The 26,756-nt window shown below is 37.4% G+C and overlaps 1 protein-coding gene across 24 annotated transcripts in view; it reads left to right on the forward strand.

Annotated features, from left to right (window-relative positions):
* Positions 1-6,303: 6,303 nt before the first annotated feature.
* The window catches only part of LOC143710812 (adhesion G protein-coupled receptor L3), a 347,776-nt gene continuing 327,323 nt past the window's right edge, over positions 6,304-26,756 (forward strand). For 23 of the 24 annotated variants that reach the window (XM_077202032.1, XM_077202015.1, XM_077202025.1 and 20 more), the window contains exon 1: positions 6,304-6,766. The gene's annotated coding sequence lies outside the window, so the exon portion shown is untranslated. The remainder of the gene's footprint in view (positions 6,767-26,756) is intronic. The other variant, XM_077202035.1, reaches the window with a different exon arrangement.

A 26,756-nucleotide genomic window follows, 5' to 3' on the forward strand; every position in this document is an offset into this window, starting at 1 on the left:
ATTGGCCAAATATTGTTCTATCTTAACAAATCCTACATCAATAGAAAGTTTATTTATTCAGCTTTCATATGATGTATAAATCTCAATTTCAAAAAATGTACCCATATGACATTGACCCATTGAGTGGTTTTGTGGTCTAGGGTTACATGTTAGAATGATTTCTGAAGGATAATGTGACACTGAAGACTGGAGTAATGATGCTGAAAATTCAGCTTTGATCACAGGAATAAATTACAGTTTACTATATATTCACATAGAAAACAGATATTTTAAACTGTAATAATAATTCACTCTTCTCCTATAAGGTACTCCCCTCTTGCTGCAGAGTAAGAATTTTTTCGCTTGGCAGGCAGTGGCATATGGTAAAATAGATTAAAATAGTTTTAAATAAATAAATAGGCAATAATAAATACACTACAAATAAATGCAGCATTACTAAACTGAAATTAAATGCTCTATTTGTTTTTTGCATTTTTCTCATATTGTACAAAGAGTGAACATAAACTGTCTGAAATATATAAAAAAAATCCCAAATTGCATAAAAATCTATTCCAAATGATACTAAAGTAAAGTACTTTTTAAATATAAACCGTCTATTTGAATACAAAAGCATAAAACAGCCAATCTAGGACATATATCTATCATTGAAAACAGTCTGCAGTGGTCGCACCACATTATATTTGGTCGCACCACATTATATTTTCAAAATCAGTCATAATTTACAGGCACAGAATTGGCCTACTAAACAAAACAAGCTAGCTTGCCAAAAAAGGTCACTATGAAATTTATAATAAAAATATATATTTGTAGAAATAACTTTAATATTAATTTTTTTTTGAGGTCATACCACATGACATCCAAATTTGGCAACTACATACCAACCATTACAAAGGTTTATTTTTTTCCAATTTGAGAGAATTACAAACCTGCTTGCTGCTTCCATGGGTCCTTGGTAAATTGGTTTATGCTGTAACTTCCTGTGTTTGAATAGTTTTCAACATATAAGTCCCAAAATGATAGTTCTTTGATGGTAGCACCACATGATATTTCATAAAATAGACATCATCGGACAAAGTTTGTTTGTATATTATGATGGAAATATAAATGCAAATGCTTTGAGTTTTTTTTAAAGGATTACAAAACATTTTGGAAATCATGTCAAATAGTGCAGAATATAAATTTGAATACATTCAGAGTAATTTCAAAGATGTTTTCAAAACAGAAGTTATGGCCGGACGGTCGCACGTTTTGATACTTTAAATAACAAAAAAAAAAAAAAAAAATAAGTAAAGGTTTTTGAAAAGTTAAAGTGAGTACATGGGAGAGGTACTACAAATATGCACTATCTTTTTAGGCATTTAAACCCACTTTTGCCGGAAAAATGCAGTCGGACAGAAAATTTAGGCGTCACGTCATTGACCCATGTATCATATACAGGCCATATGTGCTAGATAATTAGTAGTTATGATATACTGCTAAATGCAGCAGCATTGTCATTGTAAGCAAGTGCATTGGTGGTATAAATGTGACAAATAAAACTTTTAACTTAACTCTCTGGTTCTGCTCGCATGGGGTTTAAAAACGACCTTTTTTCAATTAAATGAATGTTCTATAATTTAGTTTGATAATGTTTTTTATTTAATAGTTTGTATTTTTAGGGGAATTTTTGGTGTTAATATATAAATAAGGAAAAGTTAATAGTGAATGGTTGAAATCTTGAATGCTTTGGAGCACAGACTTAAGGTTTGTTATTTTTTAAATACTTGGCAGATTGAAAGTAAGCTCCTGAAAGTAAGAAAGTAAGTGGGAGTTTGACCGCAGCACCAAACGTTTTCACTAGATGAAACTCACTTCCCATTCATTTCCAAAGCGGCCCATTTCCAATTCAGTTTCCAATTGGGACCATTTAACCTTTTCGAATCAAAATGCTGTGTTGTCTTAACCCAATTTTGGGTCAAATATGGGCTAACATGTAATATAAAAATGTAAGCAAACGGCTGGGTTTGTCCATATTTGACCCAAAGTTGGGTTGAAACAACCCAGTGTATTTGTTTGTGTGTGTGTGTGTGTGTGTGTGTGTGTGTGTGTGTGTGTGTTGTGTTCAAATAGCAAATGCCAAAACCTTTACAAGTTTTGTATCAAAACCAAAATATAAAATTTTGAATACAAATATTTAAAACTGAACAGCACCAGAGGGTTAAACATTGATGGTATTGTTGTCAGTGTGGTGCCGTTTTGATCAAGTAAAGTGTGTGTCATCATAGGCAGATCGAACAATTAGTATCGCTAATGCATGCTAGAAAAATTAAAAAGAACTGGAAAAAAAACTAATTTTGAATATCCAGTTACTGGGTCATAATGTTTCATACATGCTTTTTTACTGTTTCAGATCTTTAAAAAATTCCCTGCAGTTTTTAGCCTTTGAAACACTCCCAGTGTGTGATCCCTTTTCTCACTCGCATCACTTAAGTCGATTTATTTCACTTAATTTATGTATTCTGGATCTTTATTTTCACTCACCTCACATGCTGGTTCACCATCTGCATTCATATCGGCTCCTGCATCTCGGCTCAGTTTCTGACACTTTGGCCTTTCTTTATTTTCCATATTTTCGACTGTTATTTCTATTGTGTATTCACCTTGCAGTCAGTAATCTGAATAGTGCTTATCCTTGTTTATGTGGAGAATCGTTTATGTCCTTAACCCTTGCATTCAAAACACAGAGGCATAAATCATGAAGGAGTTTTCACATGGTTAACAACAATACAATGGGGCTTTTGCATGTTTCCCATCCCAGAAAATTAAATAACAACAAAAACCATTACAGTACTGTGACGTGGTCATGGAGAAAGAGAGTATGAGGAGAAGATCTAATTGCAGCTTTCATTTCAAAATAAGAAGAAAATGCAGGAAGACTAGAAGTACAATATACTAATACAAAGGGAAAAACCAAAACAGCTTAAAGGGGCATTCGGCAACAATTTCAACTTAATAAAACCGTTTAGAAATCATTTGGATGGTTTAATAACCTGTTCTGGTGAGAATGGAGAATGGAAATAGGAAGTCTCGTGAGAAGCGAGAACGAGCAAGAAAGACAAACTGCTTTACGCCAAAATTGGACATAAACACACACGCCGCCCTCAATGTGTATGATGTATTACCCTCCTCGGTAGACATAGCTCCACACGATAAAGTTGTCCGGCTCCGATAATAACAACTGCACATGAGCAGCGGTAGAAAGCAAGAGGAGGGTTCCGCAAGTGAGTTTTCTTACGACATTGTTGTGAAATATACACCTCACAGCTGTAGGGGGAGCTCGTTGAAAAAACATGCGACAACAAACGTGAAAATCAGCGAAGAAATAGCTAGAGTTGCCGAATGTCCCTTTAAAGGTGGAAAGACAACATATGACAAAGACTGAACTAACACACATGGCTAGAAACGAGGCTCTAAATTAGACACAGGTGAACAAAAATGAGTAACCAAGGGAATAAGAACATACTTATAAACCAAAGTAACCAATGTAAACAGGAAAAAAAACAAAAGGTAATAGGGCATGCAAACTCAGAATATAATAATAACAAAATAAGAGTCTTTAGAGGGCAACAGAACGTGACAATATGAGACAAAAAGTTATCAAATCAATAGTTGTTAAACCAGTTTCAAAGAAGGGAAAAGTATTTTATACCTAAATATTCCAATGTCAGCTATAGAAAGATTTTTTTTTAAATAGTGCTAGCTCAATCAGGCCAGCAAAATAAATAAATATTGTGAAGCCATTTAAAGCAAATTACCTGAATAAATCTACAAAAGATTTGTATTTGAACAATATTCATTATACTTCTTCATAATATAATGGGCAACAATTTCAATACATCAGAACATGCATTTCCTTGAAAATCCCCTACTTTGATAATCCACGACGCTTAAAATTTATAACAACATTTTTTTCACCACTATAAAAGCACATCTTTAATTCAAATTTGTGAATGTGGACACATGGCATGCTAAGCTCTTACAACCGTGCGAGGCGAAGCATGTCTGTCTGCATAAACAGCTGTGTACACCAATCACTCAGCATACAACACACTCAAATAAAACATTCCCAGCATGCACCAGAGAAAGATGACTCTCTGTCATGCCAGTTTAGTGCTGAGAGCTGAGACACAACACTGATAGCTTTGAGAAACTGAAGTTTGAAGTGTGAAACCTTATCTCGTGCTATTATTTTGGACATCACGTAAAACTGTAGCCTCACAAAAGACAGGCATAGCTAACAGAGAGATAAAGTCCCCCTTTTAACTTTTATATGCAGATTTATGTTCATGGTAGCCTCATCAACTTGCACCCATTATAAACGTAATAGTATCAAGTGATAAGTTATTTTGAATATTATTAATATGATTGTATTTATGATTTCAAAGTGACCATAAACTGTCAAATCAAATTTTCTTTGGTTTCAATGAGAAACGGCCACAGTGGATGTGAAATGAATGAACACACACACACACACACACACACACACACACACACACACACACACACACACACACACACACACACACACACACACACACACTGAAGTGTTTTCAGTTGCTTTGATACAAAATGCATTTACATTCAGTGAATGCATGAAGCTTTTTCTCACTCACTCATTATTTTGCTTTCTTGCACGTTTCGATACACTTAAAAAAAAAAAAGGTGGAATGTCCAGCGGGTTGCGCTAACAGCACATTACATTTTACCCAAAACAGATTAACTGGAGCCTGTCTGCATTTTATCACGTTGGTTGTTGTATGTATAAGTCAGGTATAAGTCAAATGTCAGGTAAGTGGAAAGGTTAATGCTGCATCGCGTTTATAAACCCACACTCAGCCAAGGACAGAACAAAAAGCAATCGTGGTACGTGAGATAAAAAATATATTTTCTAAAGCAACCATGTTTCAGAAATTGTATTTTAAATCATTCTTGGTGTGAACGGGCATACCAGATGAGCTAGGAGCATAGCCTACACATGAAAAGTCAAACATATGGAGCTAGTTATGTGATGCAAACGTCAAAACGAATTGAGTAAAAAGAAAGGAATCCTGCAAGAATAGCGAACATATCTGAGCAAGCGTAAAGCTGGCTTGATTCTGAATCTCACTTTCAAAATAGCCTACTGTAAAATGTTGACAAGGCCAAGCAGAATACCGGCTTCTTCAAAAAGAAAGAAAGAAAGAAAGAGAAAATAGCCAATGAATGCTCTAATTTATTGCTTTATCGAAAACACCATCTTTTGTTTATGACCATAATACATGGATGTGTTCTTCATACTGTGAAAGAAAGAAGCCAGGTTGTACAAAACAGGCTGCACATCTCCCCTCTGTGTCTGAACAAAACATTGAATGTACCCTGCAGGTAATCTCAGATCTCAGCTAGCTCTTTTATGAATGCGAGCCGTAATAATGAGGATTAAAGATTGAGGCATGTTTGCTGGTGTAAAAGCTCATTTGAGAGTCAGCGGGCCAGTAAGACGATGCACTCTTTAAAATACTGTAAGCTAATAACACGTTCTGTTGTGTGAAAAGCTTTTCAGTGTAACTGAGAGAGAAGTAGCTATTGTGAGTATTTCGTTTGTGTACTGCTAGGGGGAGCTCTAGACTTTTTATTGGAGTCTATCCACCTTGCTTCTCGGCACAGGGTTGCCAGATTGTCGTAGTGAATGTAATCGTCATTTGACTTCTTGGGAGAGAGTGTTGAAAAGAAAATGGACATAATGATGGTTATATTTTTAATTTTAACATTACATTCGTTACCTTTTACAAATAAGGGTTTAATTAGTTAATTTAGCTAAAACAATTCTGATAATGCTAATAAAAAAAATCATTTTCTTGAGTAGGCTAAGCTAAATGGTCTTCAAGTCTACCATTAGGCCTATCATATTTCAAATTAAAGTCTAAAATATCTAAAAACATAAAGCGATGCTAAAGGATAATACTGCAAAGGAATCCAACAGAAATCCTGTGTGAAACACATTAATTACTCATTTTAGTTTTTAAAATGTGTTAGCCTACCCACAACCAATTCCAGACTCAGAATGCAGACACATTATTGAACCACCAGACACAAGACTAAAATCTACTTCATTTCATACCTTATATATCTCTGGTTATTTTCACACTTTGAATTAACTATTGAAGAGAGATTAAGTTTGTCCGCTGTATCCGCTTAATGTATAATTTCGCGGAAATATCTGGCAACCCTCTTTCAACCAGCATTTCTCTTGGTGTCTTTGCTTGAGATCGGACTGTCACCGCGCTCAGATCGGCGCATTATACCGGAGCAGCACCTGGACTTCACCAGCACACTGCTTTAACATACAGTTGGAGAACTTTGGATGTACATACTTATTTATCGCTGCCAGACATTTGATTTCTTTGGAGAAGGGCGATATGGGGACACGGTGTGCCGAGGTGGCACTCAGACTGATGATGGGGATCCAAACAAGGAGCCTTTTTATTCCTTTTCAGAAGCTCCTGTAAAACAATTGGATATCAGGACATTGATGACCCTGAGAGCTTCAGTTTGGAGTTAAACTTACAGGATAGAAAGGAATCAAGGGTCTCTGCGTTGGAGAAAAAGATTATCACCATTTATTTCTGCGTGCAAGGAAGATTTCCATCGCATAAAAGAGACTGATTGTGTCCGGAGACGCGTGAGCGGACTGTGCGCCCGGTGCGCAAAAAGACCCTCCATCTCACCAAGAAGCTTCGCGGAGACGCGGGTAAGTTCAGCCTGATTTCAGTGTGACCTGGAAATCTATCCTTTATCACCAATTGAATTTCACGAAGATACTGCTATCCTCTTCTTTTATATAAATGTGTTGTTTGGATGGTCGTTTTCGGGTAAATGTTTGCAGGCGTACCGTGCGCCCGCTGGTTATTAAGATGATTCACCTCTATGTGTGTTTCCAAGTCCCTGTCCTTTCCCAATTCCTATCAGCATTCTTATAAAAAATAGGCTACTCATATGTATAGGCGAGTATAATACTATCTTTGAGTAGCTCATGGTTTGTTGGCTACTCAAAATGTTGGTTACCCAACATATCAGTTTGTGTTATTAATTCCCTTTTAAACATCATGTCAGACTGAGGAGACCTTTGGAGTGTTTTAAGTACTTTTACCGCAATGCTTCATTATATGTGAATGTGGCCCCGTTGCTCTCACCTTTTATACCATCCTGCGCTTACGTTGTATCGGTGATGAATTACTATATGTATAGCCTACATTCAGCACGTAATAAAGGTTTAAAATAACTTATTTTATAACTTATTGGATTACGATAATTGTAATATTCAGACGCTTTCTCTGAAGCGCTCAGCTGCGCAAAGGCGAACCATCCAAATTGACGCAGTCTGGAGAAAATGTCGTTTAAAACTGATTATGTTCCTCTCGGGTTCATTGCGCTATATTAGTTTCAGTAGATTTTCTGTTGTTGTAAGGAAACTGCATAAATGTCCATACTTCAGGCATAATGGAGCTGGCCTTTTCCAGGAGCCTCTGAAGGGACATTAGGAGCTCTCTCTGTTAGTCTCACCTGAATGCTTGCTTTCCTTGGAGAGCTACTGCTTGACATTCTACTGGAAGACGAGGGAGATTGAATGGGGGAATGTGTTCTGCATTGATGCCTGAAGCATTCATGTAGTAACTTTGCTCTCAGCGAAACGTTCTTGCTCTTCAGAGTACCAGAGTGAACAAACCTGTGTCCGATTTGGAAACCGGACCTCAGATGGTTAAAAAAGCGGTATGGGTTATCAGATACTGGCTCATCGCTTTGCCACAGAAACAGAGTCGCCACCAGGCAGGGAAGATGACATGCTCTCGGTTTGAATTCTAAAGTAATAAAAAGTAATGATATTTATCTTTATTTTATTTTTTTGTAAAGTATTTTAGATAGAGGATGATAGGGCATAACTATAATGAGAAATGTAAAGTTGTAATTAACGTTATAATTCTACGAGAATAGAATAGAGAATAGAAGTCCAACGATAACTATAACGATAGCAATAAGGATATAGTCCTAAAATCGTTCTCAATATTAAAATATAACAGAGTTCACACCAGTGCTATAACGATAACGGCACAGAGAAACGATATCCTTGGAATCCCTTTCAGAACGATTTTATCCAGCTGATGAACGATACAAACATTGACAGCCAATCAGAATCCATCCTGGTGTAACGAGCTCAAGCATTTAAAGCAGCAGACAAACACGCGCTTATAGTTATCTTTTTAGTTCTCATGTAGCTAAGTAAACATGCGTTTGTGCACTGACAGAGCTGTCTCTCTGTCTGACATCCTGAATGTTGATGTCATCCCTGAAGAGCGGAGACATGTAATGCGTTGGGTCTCATTGCTTGTCAACGTGAGCTTTGCTTACAGCGTAACCTGTCCTCATGGATTTTTCGCTGCAAGCAAGCATGTGTGTGTGTCTGCCTTGAGCAGCCGTTGACCTCATCTCTACAACGAATAGATGTCTGCTCTAGTATCTGCTGTTTACGGCCTTCAAACTGACCACATTAGTCATTTTAATACAAGCCAGCAGTACTTTACTAAACTGAAAACACGTTTCTCATTAAGTCAGGAATTGGAGCACGGGCGGTCAACATACTGACTGGATTCACCCGATACGGGCCGAGGGCTTTGGAAACGCACTCCTGAGTGGCTTCCTGTGTGCATGCACTTCGCTTGGTCTAAATAAGATTAGTTCAGCCACCCTGTTCATGTCTCCCTCACCTCGCTGATGAACCCCCGCACGAAACCTTCCACTTCATTTTTCTTGCATTCCTGGCAGCTCCTCAGAGGGTTGATTGATTACAGAGGATCCTTTGACCCCAACTGGTCTCAAATTAAATCAACGAAACACATTAATCAATAGCTATTGGGTCACGGGGTTGAATTGCAATGTGTGATCTGCCATTAGTGTGACCTATGGCTGAGCGATATATCAAATATTCATGATGCATTCACGATGACGATGTAGAATTAAATGACATTATGAAAAGCACAATTCATGCATCACGTTTGATTGCGTTTATAAAAACGATAAACATTAGTAGTAAAATTGCATTAGATTTGGTATGCTATCAATGAAATGGACTATCACTATGATTATAAATCAAATATTAATCTACATTTTAGAAAATTCATAATAAAAAAGTGAAAAATAGCATACTTAGCATTGCAAATGCATTAAAAAACTTAAATACTATAAAAAAGAGTATTAGGTTTTATTAAATAAAGACTTAAAGGTAACATTTTACAATAAGGTCCCATTAGTTAACATTAGTTAATGCATTAACTAACTTTAATTAATAGTGAGCAATACATTTGGTACAGTATTTGTTCATCTTAGTTAATGTTATAAAAATACAGCAGCTAATTGTTAGTTCATGTTAGCTCAGGATTCATACTAGTGAGGTTGTACGAATTCGTACGAATTAGCCACCTTTTAATCACTCGTGCGAATTCGTACGAATTGGTCGTGAGATAGCGTTGGTTCAGCAGACGGAAGAAATTCATACAGGTTTGGAGCAACTTATTGGTGAGTGAATGATGACAGATTTTTTGAGTGGACCATCCCTTTTAACTAATGTTAACTAATGAAATCTTATTGTAAAGTGTTACCAAACACATATGAAAATTATTGCAACAGTGCATCCAAATGAGCCTTACATGCACCACAAGTGTGAGAGAGATTGCATAAATACTGTGTGTGTTTGCGAGAGTTTGCACTTACTGTAATATATGAACACACACACACACACACACACACACACACACACACACACACACACACACACACACACACACACACACACACACACACACACACACACACACACACACACATATATACTATATATATTGATACAAGATCTTAAGTATTAATACTATAAGGGTTAAACTTTACAGAGGCCTGTGCAGATTAACAATTTTGTCATCCTTAATATTACGGCAATTATGCTAAATACACTGGGTTTGGTTACAATAGTGACACAAAGCGGAAAAAAGTGGTATTGTAAATGCATCTTGAGAGTCTGCTCTGAATTATGAATGTTTATAACTAAACGTTTTGATTCTGGTCATTGTAATGTGATTGTAACTAAGGCATTTGAAGTACCATATAGTGAATGTGATGTAGAAACACTATGAACTGTTCACATCCTCAATGTTATCAGCTGTAATCACTTTCAAATGAGGCTTTTCTCTTTTCAGTTGACTGTGAGAAGCGTTTGACCTGATTCTGATTCACAGTCTCCACAGTTTTTTAATCGCAATGCTGCTTAATTGAACAAATTAATGAGAGGAAAACGGCAGATAAAAATGCTTTGCTAAGTCACACTTCATTTCAGCCATGTAAGAATAATATCCAATCAATTTTTACCACTTCATGAGCACATTTTACTAAAACTCACAAAACTTCTAATTAGTTCTGCTCGTGTTTCATGAATGAGACCCAGAATGTGTTTGCAACTGGACTTTTACTGCTTTTACTTTTTGAATTAAAAACCTGGAATATTCTTGTCAAAAATAGTCAAAATGGTAGTTTAAAAAAATCAAGATATTTTAAATATTATCAAAAGGCAATGCCATCCAGCTCTAGTTTGGATGTGTCATCCTTTGACAAAAAACAGACAGATTGAGAGATCCCAGACACGATGCAATCTTCATTTTTGTGTCGTTGTGGTTATGTGTACATTTGTGCTGGTGCAGGTGCGGGTTGAGATGTTGAAATCGGTTTATTATAGTGATCCAATAGCTCTGTTAGATTGTCACCTCAGATGCTATGGGAGTTGAGGGTTTCCTTTGTAAGAGCTATCTGCTATTTATTCCTCTGAAGAGCAGGTGAGATATTGCTTTTCTGGTTTTGTCTCCCTGTCAGCTGAACTGGTGCCCTGAAAATGCTTGCTGCATCTCGCTTTTTCTCTCTCTATGTGTTGAGATTTTCTGCTAGATTTCTCTGAGCATCTGAAAGGATTTTGTGCATCTCCATCAGGCCCCTTAGGGGCTTCGTCTTCCCATTGGCCACCGTGTGCTTTGTGCCCTAATGAAGGAAATTTATAACTGGGTGGTTAATTCACAGCCTGGGTGACACAGAGGCCTGCTATTCGTTAGAGTAATGTTGACTGTTTCCATTTGAAGCAATTTTATTGGCCACTAATTTGCAGCTGCTTCTATTTCAGGTTGCCTCTTTTCCGCTATTTTTTTCAGCTGGAAATACGTGCCTCTACCTAGATTTCTGCAAAACTCTGAAAACGTATGTTGCTTCAGTGAAAAATATTTGGAGAGTTTTTTCTAGACCAAAACATGTTCAGAAAACGTAACCAGTTAAAGTGAAGTAATTGCATTGAGTTGGTTGGACTGACATAACTATTTTACATTTACCTGACGCTTTTATCCAAAGCGACTTACAATTGCTATATTTCAGAGGTCGCATGCCTCTGGAGCAACTAGGGGTTTAGTGTCTTGCTCAGGGACACATTGGTGTCTCACAGTGGATTCGAACCCGGTTCTCTCACACCAAAGGCATGTGTCTTATCCACTGCGCCATCACCACCCCATTTTACATAGATTCTTCCTCAGTCAATTGTGTTGGCACAACACAAGGATTGTGCATAGATTAAAAACAAACCTTTAATGTTAATAAAAACTGAGTTGGTTGTTTGGAACCACTGTCCATAATTGAGTTAGGTTAATTTTAATTGAGTTAGTTTAAAGTAGATTTTAAGTGTATGCATGCAATTTACTGCAGTTTTGCACTAGTGGCAGTAACACTACCAACTATTATTCCTTTTCACACAATTTATGATTACATGGGCAGATTATTATAGTAAACTTGCTCTGTAGCTCACCTGGTACAGCATTGCACGTATAATGTGAAGCGCTCGAGTACGAGTGCCGTGAAACACGAGTCATGATAAAACAGCTCAAAACACAAAGAAGCAAGCTAAAATGGTACCCACAGGCACGTTTTTCACTGTTTAAAAAATCGGCATTTGCAATGGAGAAAAAATTATATTGCTTAAAGTACCTTGTGGACGAGTGAAAAGTGCAGTGAAATATACCCAGAGCAACATATTTCAGGATTTGCAGAAATCTAGGCAGAGTCACCGATTTCCAGTCTTGGTTGGATGGATTACCTCTCTTCCTGCCAATCTTTAGTTTAACCAAAGCTGGCTTACATCAGCCCAAGATTTACTAAATTTATTAGATGGATGTGATTTTCACAACTACTGCAGAGTTTAACGTTATCGACTATAAAAAAAAAGTTAGGCTATCTCTGCAACACTTTGACCAGCTAAAGTAAATCTTAGTAGGTGTCATTGTTCCCATTGTACTTTGTGACTAATAGGGGTTCTTTATAACCAGGCTTTTTAATTTTCAACCCTGCAATTAGAGTTGGGCGGTATCCAAATTTTGATACGTCAAACCTCCTCCCTATTTTACCGCGGTATATGGTATTACCGCGTGACTAATTAAAAATTGTGACATAAGGCTCAGACGGCATCACCAAACTGTTGGCTTGTGCCTACTAGGGATGAGTCACGATTTTCGAATATTTGATTAGTTGATTTTATTATATAATAGGTATTATAGAACAGAATATAATATTTATTATAGAATAGAATAGGTTTATATCGAATAGGTTGTCTGATTATTATAAAAAATCCCTATGTTCTCGGTTCTGATGCGGTGACACGTTCATGTAACCAGAGGGTGGCGATGCCAATAATTCATCTAAAAGCTGTCAATCAACTTTCAGACAACAGAAGAAGATACACATTGTCTCACACCAGAGCATGTGAGCGGATTGGTAATATTTCCTCCAGAGCCGAGAGCGCATTTCTGAATATTACACGCCGCTCGCTCAGAACGCCCGCAGTGACGCACTGGCTAGAAAATATGTGAAATAAGTAGGGCTGCCGTGCACGACTAAAGTTTTTTTTTCTAGTCGACTAGCAGTAATTCGTTTAAGCCATTAGTCTAATCACATATTTATATTGATTTAATTACTTAAATATATATGGGAGAGAATATATTATAAATAATATTATATAATATATTATATATATATATATATTGCCTATTCCGCATCTCAACGCACGCATAAAGCTTGCCACAAAGAACCGGCAAAAGTAATTATTATGCATGAAACATTTGAATTGTTTATTGATAAACTAGTGTTTTCTGTCAGTGTCGGCTGCAAAGATAAAGTTGAGAGAAATGCACACTTCAAATGAATTTATATATATATTATATATATATATATAAAGCCTACTTCTCAGGTCTGTGAGGCAAGTATCTTATAGGTTGAGTTTCGGTTGATTTATGAGACACGCTCCAGTTCACGCGTCGTCACCTTCGTGTCCTGATTATATTCTGTATTATATTTGCTTCTTATTAATCCATGCAATTTGTTGATGAAACATTGATTCAAATAAAGATACAATTTATACAAAATGAAATTCACTTTAAAGAAAGGCTTTCTACAAAACAAAACTTAATAAGTGGTCAAAATCATGTCTGACCCATTCCAAATGTTTTCCGATATATTGGGCATCTTATGATCCTATCTTACTCATCTCATGCGGTTCCCTTTTCATATAATCAACATAGATTAAATAAAAAAAATAACATTATATTATTAGTTATTATATTATATTATTATATAAATATGAAATGTATGTTTAAGTTTTTTTTTTCTTATATTTAAGTGTCACACCACTCCGCTGTATAGGTGTGTAGCCTCCTATACATGCATGTGTGCATGCATGTGATGGAGGGGTGCGATTTTCGAATATTATTTTTGCTTGAAATGCCCATCCCTAGTGCCTACACCGTCCCTTCTCATTAGGCCGGAACACCAAATACTGCCAAACTGCAGAAGTCGTGTTCTTCTTCGAGACCAGGTCAATCGGTGCGCAACTTGCCATCTTTCAACCCCCCCTCCCCCCCCCCCTCTCTTTCTCCTCCACACTGTCACATGATGACAACCACACAAGCATTTTTAGGCATTAAATAAATTTTATTTAATATTTAATCCTTGTCTCCTATATATGTGCACTGCATTTTTTTAATACATTTTTTTAATGATGGTATTGAAACTGATACCATTGCTATTTTAAGACCCTGCGGTATACCTTATTACCGTATTACCGCCCAACCCTACCTGCAATTGATTTAAGCTGTGTCGACTTTTTCCATATGGACTGATCTCATTGGCTTATTTGTCTGCACACTTTGAGGTTTCTGCTTGGTCTTTTAGTTATGGTCTTGGTCTTCCCTTTTAGTCTGGACTTGCTAGCTCATTTGCATCCATGGTACTTGATTTGATTCTGCTTTATGGACACTGTTGCACAATGGACTTAATAGGTCTCGCTGTTGCATAATGGAAGGAGACGTGGGCTCTTCATTTAACTTTTGTGGATGGCCCCGACTTCATGGCTATACGGTTATGCGAGTGAAGTGAACTGTGGCCTGCAGGAAGTACAATATTTTATTTTCCCTTCATGAAGACTTGCTATTGATACTTGATATATCAAACCAACAGGCTGAAGGGTGGGAATCCCACTCATTATTTGTCATGACAGATACAGTTAAATGAGAAAGTCTTTATCTCTTTTAAATAATGGTTCTGCATAGCGGGGATGTGAATTGCAGAGTGATTCGCTTCACAGGCCTTCTTTTTTTGTGTTTCTTGCTGCCTGGAATTATTTGTGAGGGTGTTTGGGCAGGTTTAGGAGTGATACGATGTAGTTTGCATTCAGATCAAGGTCATTGCGATAGCTGAGACTCCCTTTTCCGCAGACTGATAAAGTAACTTATCTCTGAGATTTATAAACATAGATGGCCTATGTTTCTCTAGGCTATGGATTTCTAAGAGAGCTTGGTTTGAAGTTTTGGCTGTCTTCCCTCTAAAATCCACTGGATCCGTCTACGGTGCGTAACGTCAGCGCCACACTTTTGATGCGTCCCTAGCTCGGCGTCAAAGTCCACTGGAAGGGTCTCAGACGCGTTTCAGCAGCGGAGCGTTGGTCTCCACAGGGTGTTTTATTTTGAAAATCGACCGGATCCTCTATGCCGTTCTGTGTCTGACTTCCTGCCCGGTACGATGTATTCTGTGCTGCTTGACCCCTAAAATCCACTGGATCCGTCTACGGTGCGGAACGTCAGCGCCGCGGATGGCGCAGCTAATCGCGGCCATTATAGTCATGCTCTAAAGTCCACCAGCTGCGGATGCAGCGCGTCTCAAAAGCGTCCCAGAAGCGGCTCTCCGAGCCGCTTCGCTAAAGATAGGCGTCTAGTCTATTTTTGACGGACCCGCGTCCAAGCCGCACCGTGAATACAAAATAAAGTCAAAAAACACTATCAATTTCAAAATAAACACCCTGTGGAGACTCCGCATCCCTACAGTTTGGACAACAATGCCTCTGATTGGATACCAAGTAGGAAATAACAACAGAAAAAACTAATAGAAAGAATTCACTTAATTAAGTAACCCACTTACCTATTGTAGAAGCACAAAGAGGAAAATTGAAGAAAAAAATCAATAAGGTAGCACAATTAACTGTCTGCTCCTGAGCCAAAAGAAGACAAATGAACAACAAATAAACAACGCTCCGATTCTGAGGAAAAATGAAGACGTCACCAACAGCTGCTGAAACGCGTCTGAGACGCTTCGAGTGGAATTTGACGCCGAGCTAGGGACGCATCAAAAACGTGGCGCTGACGTTCCGCGCCGTAGACGGATCCAGTGGATTTTAGGGGTGACGCGGCAAGCAAGCGGCGAAAATAGACCTGCTACCTATCCTCTGCGGAGCGGAGCGGAGAGACGCTTCTGGGACGCTTCTGAGACGCGCTGCGTCCGCAGCTGGTGGACTTAAGAGCATTGACTATAATGGCCGCGATTAGCTCCGGCATCCGCAACGCTGACGTTCCGCGCCGTAGACGGATCCAGTGGATTTTAGGGGTTATACTGTTAATTTTGGCCAAGACTAACTTGAAGAGTTGAGAATGTCAAGTTTTTGCCTTTATAAGAGAATATTATTGTTAAGCAAATGTAGCCATGCAATTTTAAATGACCAAAGTCCAGATTACTTATACACGCATTTTAGTATGACAGCCAAGCAAATGCTGAAATGCTGACACAAGAAAATGGATGACAGGCAGGGGTGTGAAGTAACGAATTACAAATACTCACGTTACTGTAATTAAGTAGTTTTTTTCAGAAATGGTACTTTTTTGAGTAGTACGTTCCGCGCCGTAGACGGATCCAGTGGATTTTAGGGGTTATACTGTTAATTTTGGCCAAGACTAATACAAATACTCACGTTACTGTACACGTTACAAGACTAACTACAAATACTCACGTTACTGTAATTAAGTAGTTTTTTTCAGAAATGGTACTTTTTTGAGTACGTTCCGCGCCGTAGACGGATCCAGTGGATTTTAGGGGTTATACTGTTAATTTTGGCCAAGACTAATACAAATACTCACGTTACTGTACACGTTACAAGACTAACTACAAATACTCACGTTACTGTAATTAAGTAGTTTTTTTCAGAAATGGTACTTTTTTGAGTAGTACGTTCCGTGGATTTTAGGGGTTATACTGTTAATTTTGGCCAAGACTAACTTGAAGAGTTGAGAATGTCAAGTTTTTGCCTTTATAAGAGAATATTATTGTTAAGCAAATGTAGCCATGCAATTTTAAATGACCAAAGTCCAGATTACTTATACACGCATTTTAGTATGACAGCCAAGCAAATGCTGAAATGCTGACACAAGAAAATGGATGACAGCCTTGGTTAATGAAATTATGTTGTCCAGATCGATTATTTTAAAAGACAAATACATTGTGTGTGCAACTCATACATACACTGACAATATGTGCTCGCTCTCTATTGTAATTCTATTATAATTAAACATTTCCTAAGGATAAAAACAATCTATCTTAATAAAAAAAATAATTTATGATCTGGTGAGCCTTTGTGCTAATTGTATACTTTATGGTTACACCTCATGACATTTATCTTGAAAATTGTATGAAAGTTTTTCTAAAACTTTTCTTTATCTTGGACACTCTTATTTGACGCTCTGTATTTGGTTTGTTGTTAAGATATTTGCTATTCCTTCGCATTGTTTCACTTCATACCATTGGAACCACAATTTGTTAGATTTACGAATGACAAATGTGAAATTTAGCTTAACCCAGGGATAAAAAGCTTGACGTTAAAGGAATTATGTAGTGTGGTAAAGACTGTAGCTTAGGTGTATGTGCTTGATTAACTTTGCGTATTTCATGTGGCCAGTGTGGGGTATTTGGACATTGTCAGTTTCTCTGTGTTTAGCATAGCCATTTGTTAGCAGGGACAGATGCTAAATGTCTCCACATACATTCTGTTTAATTAACTAAATCAATCTCTTGCCCAAGCCAGAAATACAATTACTTCACTGGGCGTTGCCAAAACACCTGCCGTCTGTGTGTGTGTGTGTGTGTGTGTCTGTGTATCATTATCCCTTCCAAGTCTCCATTTGTCTATTGAAATTGCACTTGTTCCCAAAATTGTGTTGCAGTAAATGAGAACAGGTCATCACACAGTGTGTTTATCTTGGTTTTGGTGGTGTGAACATTGAATTCGTGCTTCCCTGAGTGTAACATCAACCAGAATAACAGAAACTGTCGGACACAAACCTTGTATCTCCAAGAACGTTAAATTTCAGGAAATACTTTTCGTTGTCAAAGTTGATATTGTGGCTTTATAAATGGTCATACATTTACATTAAATAATTTAGCTTAGCAAACTCTTATTCAATTCAATTCAAATTTATTTGTATAGCGCTTTTCACAATACATATTGTTTCAAAGCAGGTTTACAGAAAGTGCATTTCAGAAATGTACATAGAAAAATACAGTTAGTTAATCATGTATTAATTTAGGGCATAACATATCGCCGGCGTTGAGTCGTCTCTTCACAGGCGTTGTGTCTTACGTCCAAAGTGACTTACAGAACAATAGATGCAATCAAACCAACAATAGAGGAACAATATGGAAGTGCTGTGACTTGTGCCAGTTAGTCTAGCACAGTGCACGTAGCAAGGTGTTTTTTGTATAGATATATAGAATAAGTGTTAGTATTAATGGGTAAAGTGTTGAGGAAAAAGATGCGTCTTCAGCCATTTCTTGATATTGGCAAAAGACTCAGCAGCTCAGGTTGAGTTAGGAAGGTCATTACATCAGCTTGGAACAGACTCAGGGTAAAGGTCTTTAAAAAGGGATTTTGTGCCTCTTTAGGTTGGCACCACAAGTCTCCATTCACTTGCAGAACGCAAGCTTCTGGAGGGCACATAGGTCTGAAGTATTGAGTTTAGATATAGTGGTGCAGAGCCAGTGGTTGTTCTGTGGGCAAACATCTGTGCCTTGAATTTTTTATGTGAGTAGCAATTGGCAGCCAGAGCAATCATATACTTGAACATTTAACCAAATGGAGTCCCAAGATTTTTGTAGGAGTCACTCCTTTTTTTTTTTTTTGTCATTTGGCCAAATTCTCATGTTATTGAGAAAAAAGTGATACGCACAGGGTATTTTATTGCCTATGACTTGACGACAAATTCTAGAGTAAGACACTCTTCTCTGCTCCATGAATTCATAAAACATTAACATATGTGTTTGTGTGTGTGTGTCAGTGTTTCTTGAGTAATAAAAACAATACATATTCAAAAACAATAGTCTTGCATTGCAAACAAGCAGAGACTATCCAAAATGTGTGCGGCACTTCATTCACAATATATGAGTTTTTTTAAGCTGTTTTAAATGTCTCTTATGCTCATCAAGGCTGCATTTATTTGATCAAAAATACAGAAAAATTATGAAACAATATAAGAATTTAAAATGTCTGTTTTCTATTGTAATACATGTTAAAATATAAGTTATCCCAATGATGTCAAAGCTGAATTTTCAGCATCATTACTCCAGTTTTCAGTGATCCTTTAGAAATCATCCTAATATGCTGATCTGATGCTTAAGAAACATTTCTTACTATTATCAATATAGAAAACAGTTTTGCTGCTTATATTTTTGTTTCTACAGTAATTTGTAGCAAATAATGCATCCTTAGTGAGCATAAGAGATTACTTTCAAAAACCTTTACCTGGTAGTGTGTGTCCTCACTTAAGTTAAGTAAATATGTGTGTTTGGTGCAGCTGTTCTAGCTCTTCACTGAGGATGAATCTTTATGTCCATTCACGCTTAAACTAGTGCTGACAGAAACCACCTGGCTGTTCCAGGACAACAATTCATCTCTGTCTCTGCCTCTCTCTCTCTCCTTAATTCTCTATCCGCAGTGTCATATTTGAGCCCTGTGGGGTTTGTGCGTCGGAATTGTCTGTTAGGTGACATTGGTAAGTCCGTAGGGGCCAGTGTATGTGTGAGAGGGTAAAGCCACTGCAGTGCTGCTCCATTAGATCGGTGTCCTGCTTCATTCACAGCCAGAGAAGAGAGAAACACAGATGTTGGGAAACAGAGATGTAGCAGAAGAATATTAAACTTTTCTGACGTGTCTTATTGGCTAGATTGAGATGCTGACAACATTTTAGTGTTTTTAAAAAAGACAGATTTGTAGAAAATAACAACGACTTAATTTTACGAAAATTGTGTGTGTGTATTATTGGCTGACCAATGTTCTAAGGTGTGCAATTATTTTCCCATACACTCTGGGTGCGTCTCAATCAGCTCCCTAGTTCAGTAGTCAGGGCACTGATCGGACTGTCTCAATGACAACATTGAGACAATGACAACATCCTTCCAGGGATCTGAAACGTTCGCTCCCTAAAAAGTCCTACAATGCAACATGAAAACCGGGGAGCATCACTGCTCACTATGCTACCTTACTGGAACTTCTAAAGATCGGAACATAAAAAATAAAAAATAAAAAAAAAACATTATTTAATTAAATTTCAGCATAAAAATACATTGATAGACAGGTAATGAACATAATCTAGCTAACATTTATCATTTATTTACGGCTGAAATGTTGCAGGTATATGAAACAATCAAAGTATTTTTCATAATGTACTTTAAATAACATTTAAAAAATAATTTCAGAAAGATATCAGTTCAGGTGTTGTTTAGAAATACCAGAACTGATGTTGTATACTAAGGACTATTTTGCTGGTAATTGTGTCATCAGTGTGTAGTGAGCCAAGTTCCTTACTAGTTCCAGAGGTTGTGTACACTATATAGTGATTCACGACCTAGTGAGCTAGGCAGTGGATTGAGTGCACCATCTGCTTTGTGTCATGGCCGCATTACCACCTCGGGGTGCATTATTTTTCTAATAATTCAACGCCCCGTCATCAGTTATTCCTCACATATAAAACCATTTTAGCCCACTTAACCTCTATAATTGTTTTTGTTCGGCCCATTTGTCCCTACAATGAAACTAATGTAAGTGGGTAAAGTTTATGCATTAAAATTATGCGTTTTGATCACAATGAATTCAGTTAATGCCTTTTTTATGGGGTTCATTGGATAGATGAGCTTATTAGAAACAATGGGGGTCAGTAGAGTAGTTCCCTGTTAGCCCACTTGACAAAAACATTATATGTCGACTATAATTATAAACAGAGCATGCTTTTTTTGTGCAAGAAGCTTCTCAATGTATTTTGTAATATAATATGTAATGTAGTTATCAACAGTTTATACTGATAGTTACAGTTTAGACTTATAGTTTATAATACCAATAAACATATTAGTGTCAAATTTCTTGAATATTTTGAAGAGGTGACATGGTGTGAAGCTTGTGCATTTACATAGACTAACTGGAAAATTATGCACATGTATAGCATATAGCAAAAATTATAGCATATTATTACATTAGCATATTATTACATTATATTCAAATCTGAAAACTTTTGTGTGCACTCACTTTTAGGATGAAATCGAAAACAATGTTTTAAATAATGTGTATTAAAGGGGTCATATGACGGTTCTAAAAAGAACATTATTTTGGGTATTTGGTTTAATGCAATGTGTTTACGCAGTTTTAGGTTAAAAAAAGTCATTATTTTACTCATACCGTACATTATTGTTGCTCCTCTATGCCCTGCCTTTCTGAAACGCGTTGATTTTTACACAGGTCATCGTTCTGAAAAGCGTGGTGTGCTCTGATTGGCCAGCGATCCAGTGCATTGTGATTGGCCCAAAAACCTTAAGCGTGTGAAGGAAATGTCACCCCCTTACCATATTTGGAACATTAGCTCCCAAAGCAATAATGACAGGTGATAATGTCGTTACTACCATATCAATTTGAGCCCGAATCTGATCCGGAAAATGCAGATGACCAAGCAGATCGATCAACTTTGCCAGCGTGACTGGACTAGAAAGTATCAGATTTTTAAGGTTTTATTTAATTGGGGACATAATCGCTGATTATAATGACCTATACTCTCTTTTTATGCGTCGCGCCAAGCTACGGGGTGGAGAACACTATGTAAACATGAAACCATGTCTGCATTTGTGATTGTAGAAATGACAAGTGCTGCTCAAAACTCGCATTTGAATTGTCAGTAGCAAATTCTTAAAATATGAAAACATACTTACCGGCTGTGTCTGTGAGTCAGAAGCGCCCGACTGTACTTGCAAAGATGGAATTGCCCAACTTTTTAGAATCAGCCTTTGTGCCTTGCCGGCATAGTACTCTCCCAGGTTCTGGAAAAAGTCCTCCAAAAAATGCGCAGCACACAGTCGAATATTTTGGTTGTACTGTTCTGGAACAGTGTTGTAAATAAAGCTTAACTACTGTTTTCTAATTGTGTCCTCTTTTGGAAGGCCAAACAAAGTAGTCTCCACGACATGACGGTGCCAGCGGCAACAATAATACAGCGAGAATCAAAGTTAAGCCTTCTTTCTTTGCGTATACATTTTGGCGGTGTTGTGAAACTGTTCCCCCACATACTGACATTGATTTGTAGGGGCGTGTTTGAACGAAGCATTTTAGGAATAACTTAACTTTTACAAAGAATATCTCTTTGCGTTTGAGACTTTAAGCTTTGTAACTGCAGATCTTTATACATGCACAAACAGCTACATAATACACTAAAGAAAAAGGAAAACAAGAAATCGCATCATATGACCCCTTTAAGAAAGCACCTGGGATCAGTTTTGATGTAATATTGACTCATTTGCTTTTCAGAAAGTTTGGAGTAACCATTAACATTTCCTTTAAACTAAAAATTGTGTTTTATGATTTGAATGGCTCCAGTCTGCTCTAAACCCTTGTGTAAATTAGGGTCAAGTTAAGATATGCGCGTCATCATGGAGTCAAGAATGAGTGTTTTCAGGGTTGCATTATTCTTCAGTCACACTGTCACATGAGATCAGGAAGAAGATTTCAGATGCCTTTTATTCGGGGTTTAAGTGAAGCGTTTGAGACATCAACTGTTTCTCTCAGCATGCTACGCTGAACTCTGAATAAAACCCAGAGGAAGAAAGAGTGACAGTTTGAGCCTTTAAGAGCTTCAGACAAAACGAGAGAACTTAAAGAAAATAGGAAAGCTGCAAAAACTTGTCTGAGTCACACCCTTGTCATTTGTTTCTTTCTGTTTTCATCAGAATGTAGGGATAGGGTGTGTAATCAGGGGTGTGTCCAGATGGGCTTCTAGCCACACCCCTGATATGTGATAGGACACCTGAAGTGCAATCCCAAAAATCTTCAAAGTCACAGGTGGAAACTTCAATAAAATAAGATATAACTCTATTCAGATGAGGGAACTTCAATAAAACAAGATATAACGTTTATGCCCTGTTTCACAGACGAGGCTTAAGCATGTTGTTTCAACTAAAAGCAACTTGCACTGACATATCTTACAACATGTCATTACCATTGTCTCAAGATGCACACCAGTCGTTGTTTTATACACCAGTAGCACATTTATAAAATCTACTTAAATGTCCTAATTTAAGTAAGGCCTAATCCTAATCCATCATGATTTTGATAACATCACATCAGATTTTCTGTCCAATCAAATGCTCTCCAGAATCTGAAGCATCCCGCCCTCTACATTATAAATAGATGCTGAAGCTGCGGCTGAAATCGGTCACTTGTTCACACATCTACTATTTTCTACATGGTGAATGGCACATAGTGCGCCATACAGGGGATAAGAAACGATTCAGACAGTGTAAATATGCTTTCCATTGGGGCAAATGAAGTCTGGTTTCAAGTCAGTGTCATGCGAACCACTGCAGCGAGCACAAAGTCTGCTCTGGTCCAGAGACAAGATAACACAGAGCTGGTTAGTACGAGACTTGCTACTGCCAGTGCATAAATAACGCACTGCTGTGAGCAAGTAAGACATGCTACTGCTGTACAATATAGTGTACATGAATTACCCGTAGCAGATCTATACAGGTGGACCTGTGGAAGGTGGAGGGTTTCTGAAAGCACGTTGCACTTTTAAGGCAAATGCTACCCATGTATTTGAAGGTTTAGCACGCAAGCTCATTGGCTACTGATACAGTAGGAACCAATCAGCTGTGCCCTGTAGATAATGATGCGATTACGAGCAAGTTGAGTTAAATGACCCATTAGCCTGCGCCATCTAGTTTCATGACAGTATTTGAATTCTGCACATAATGCTATATTTTAAAGCGATATGGAGGAGAAACGGTAAGAAATTAGGAGAAAACTGCGGCTTTACCGAGCTCAACGGCTCTGGCTGAGCTGTGTTTTAAACAAATCGCTATTGGCTATTTCAAAAGCTGGCTGTTCCAGGACTATTGGCTATTTCAAAATTATATTGGCTATTTCAAGGCACTTCGTTGGGCCTTTAATCTAAGCCCTGTCTGTGAAACCAGGACCTAAGGTTTAATGGAATTTTTTTTTAATAATATCAACAACATCAATAATAAAAATATTGATATTATTAACTTTTTTTATTTATTATATTTTTATAATAATAACAAGTAATGGTATCAAATTTTCACAACTTTTTTAGATTTTAGATGATAATAATAATAGTTATTATCATTATAATGGATGCAGGGTTGTGCTTCCTGATACCCTTGAATTAATTCTCCTGTCTTTTAGCCTCTATAACCCCTTCTTTGTTCCTGATGGTAAGACGTCTCTCCTCTGTCTATAATGAAGAGGATTATCAAATCAAAAATCAAGCAGGGCCTCTGCCTGCTGGGATCCTTCAGCTGGGCCACCATATGGAGGATTTACTGATAATCCTTAGTGTTAAAGGCCTTCAGAAAGAGATGCAGAAAAGGCTTTATGTCATGGAAGTATTTCTGCTTTTGTGTGTGAAATCATGACAAGACTAGCATGTCACTGGTGATTGACTCTAATCTTTCTGGGGACCTTTTGTCCCCACATTACGTAGGCCTGAGCCAAACATGCACTTGCACATCCTTAATGACAGATGCGTTATAAATTGTTCTGCAAGTTTTTTTTTCTCTTTTCATCGCCTCTGGCTCACTGGGTTCTTTAAAACGAGAAGGCACATTTTTTGTAAAACTGCTATACTGGTGTGACTTTCTTGACACTCTTGTCTTGATAGTCCTGTTGATGCATGTAATTAATGCTGCATTCAAGTGCACATGAGAAACTCCTACCTTTGAGTATTCCAAAAATGTTCATTTAGGATGAATGATATATCTGCCACTAGGGATGCACCGATACCGATACCAGTATCGGTATCGGGCCCGATACCAAGCTCATGTACTTGTACTCGTACTCGTAAAAATACCCCGATACCAAAGACCGATACCTCACGTATATCCTTAGCTTATATTTCTTAATTCTTATGAGCACTCTTCCTGCAGTTATAGTGTTGCTAGATTTAATAGTACACTCTAATATTTCACTTTACACTTTCGGCTGTGATTACATTGTTACTCAGTGTTATGTTAAACATTTGTTCTGTGATTTCTTTGGCACTTTATGACAAATTTGATTGTCTTGTTGTCTGTGATTTCTTTAGAACTTTGACAACTTTGTGACAGGCAGGTAAAAATTACATTCATTATGTCCTTGGTTTTGCCCTTTGGAGGTTATTGGACACTGTGAAATTTGGGCTTTGAAAATTTGTGATAAGCACAATAAGAATGATTTATTTTTTTAAGTTTATTTAAGTTGTTGAAAATAAAGATGCTGATTTGTTCATTAGTCTCATTGTGTTGTTCTTAGAAAATTGCCACATAAAACGAGAAAACCCACCAGTACAACAGGCATCGGTATCGGTATCGGCGAGTACCAGGAAAAAAATATCGGTACTCGTACTCGACCCTTAAAAAGTGGTATCGGTGCATCCCTATCTGCCACCATATCGGTATTGGCCGATAAATGTTCATTTTTGTCATTTAAATGTTCATGTTCATAGCTCAGACACTTCAGATGCGCACTGTTCGCCATGATGGTTTTGAATTGCTTGAAATATGATTGGAATCACTTAAAAAAGGAAAACATGGTCAAATCTGTCATATGTGCTTGGGACATTGCTTTTAATGGTGAGACTTTTGTATTTGTAATCAGGCTCTCAAAGATTATATAAAAATTGGCGTATCTATCGGCTTTCTAATATAACGAATGATTGGTTATCGGTATTGGCCAAAATTTCCATATCGGTGCATCACTAGTCTCATTCACTAATTTGTGCATGAAATCTTTGTTATCATGAACAAATCATGATTCACCAATAGCTTTCATACTAAAATGTATTCCAAATTTTTGAAAAAATGTTGGGACTACTGAAACCACTTGCAATCAAAAGTTGCAAGCTCTGTGTGGCCTTATACAGTAAATGTGTTGAGATGATATTTTATACATACATTTAATCTTAAATATATTTCATCGCATACAGTGAAAGTAAGAAAGAGTATGAAAACGATTGTAATATCTCGAGCTGTGTGTTTTTTCCTTTTCTTCCTTTCATTCAAAACAGCATATGTGTTTGTATAAATAATGAAATTTTTTTTTTCAGTGAACTGTTCCATCTGCGAGATGCTGTAGTCTGTTTGCTGTGTGACTGCCGATCTTCTTCTGTCGATATTCTAATGCACGTTGACCTCCAAGAAATTATTGTGTTTAGTAAATCAAAGAGCATCTATCAGTGAGTCAGTGCATTCATCGACAGATCCATCTTGCGGCAGTGCTAAATCTCCTTAGTTCTCCATCCTTATCCTCAGAAACTCTTGTTTACTGTCTCTGTAATTTCAGCCTGGACAGATGAGGCTATTGTCAGGGTTTTTATTTAGTTTTTCTTTGCATTCTGCATTGCTGTTTTTCTGCCGTTTGGAGAGGTTAGCGCTGGTAACGAGACTGCACATGTAGATCACAGGTCTCTGAGAACTTAATTTATGGTGCAATTGGAATGCTTGTTCCGCCCTGAATACGTTATATAGGAGCACAACCTCAGTGGAATACTGATGCATGTGTGTTAACACTCACACACACACACACACACACACACACACGCACGCACGCACGCACGCACGCATGTCCTCTTTACTGTATTGCTGGTCAGATCCTCTAAAGCAATGGCTTTAATATTAAACTGTTTCTCTTTTACATATTCCGAACATGCGTTCTAAGGGGATGTGACCTTAAAATGTCACTTTAAGTATGTAAAGAACATGCATTAATTCCATATATTAATTCCACACTGTTGAAAATACCACACAATTATAATTTGTTGCATATAAAATTC

The sequence above is a fragment of the Siphateles boraxobius genome, unplaced genomic scaffold, assembly GCF_051911475.1.
Source record: "Siphateles boraxobius isolate OS27281-9 unplaced genomic scaffold, OSU_SipBor_1 48, whole genome shotgun sequence".
Classification (NCBI taxonomy): Eukaryota; Metazoa; Chordata; class Actinopteri; order Cypriniformes; family Leuciscidae; genus Siphateles; species Siphateles boraxobius.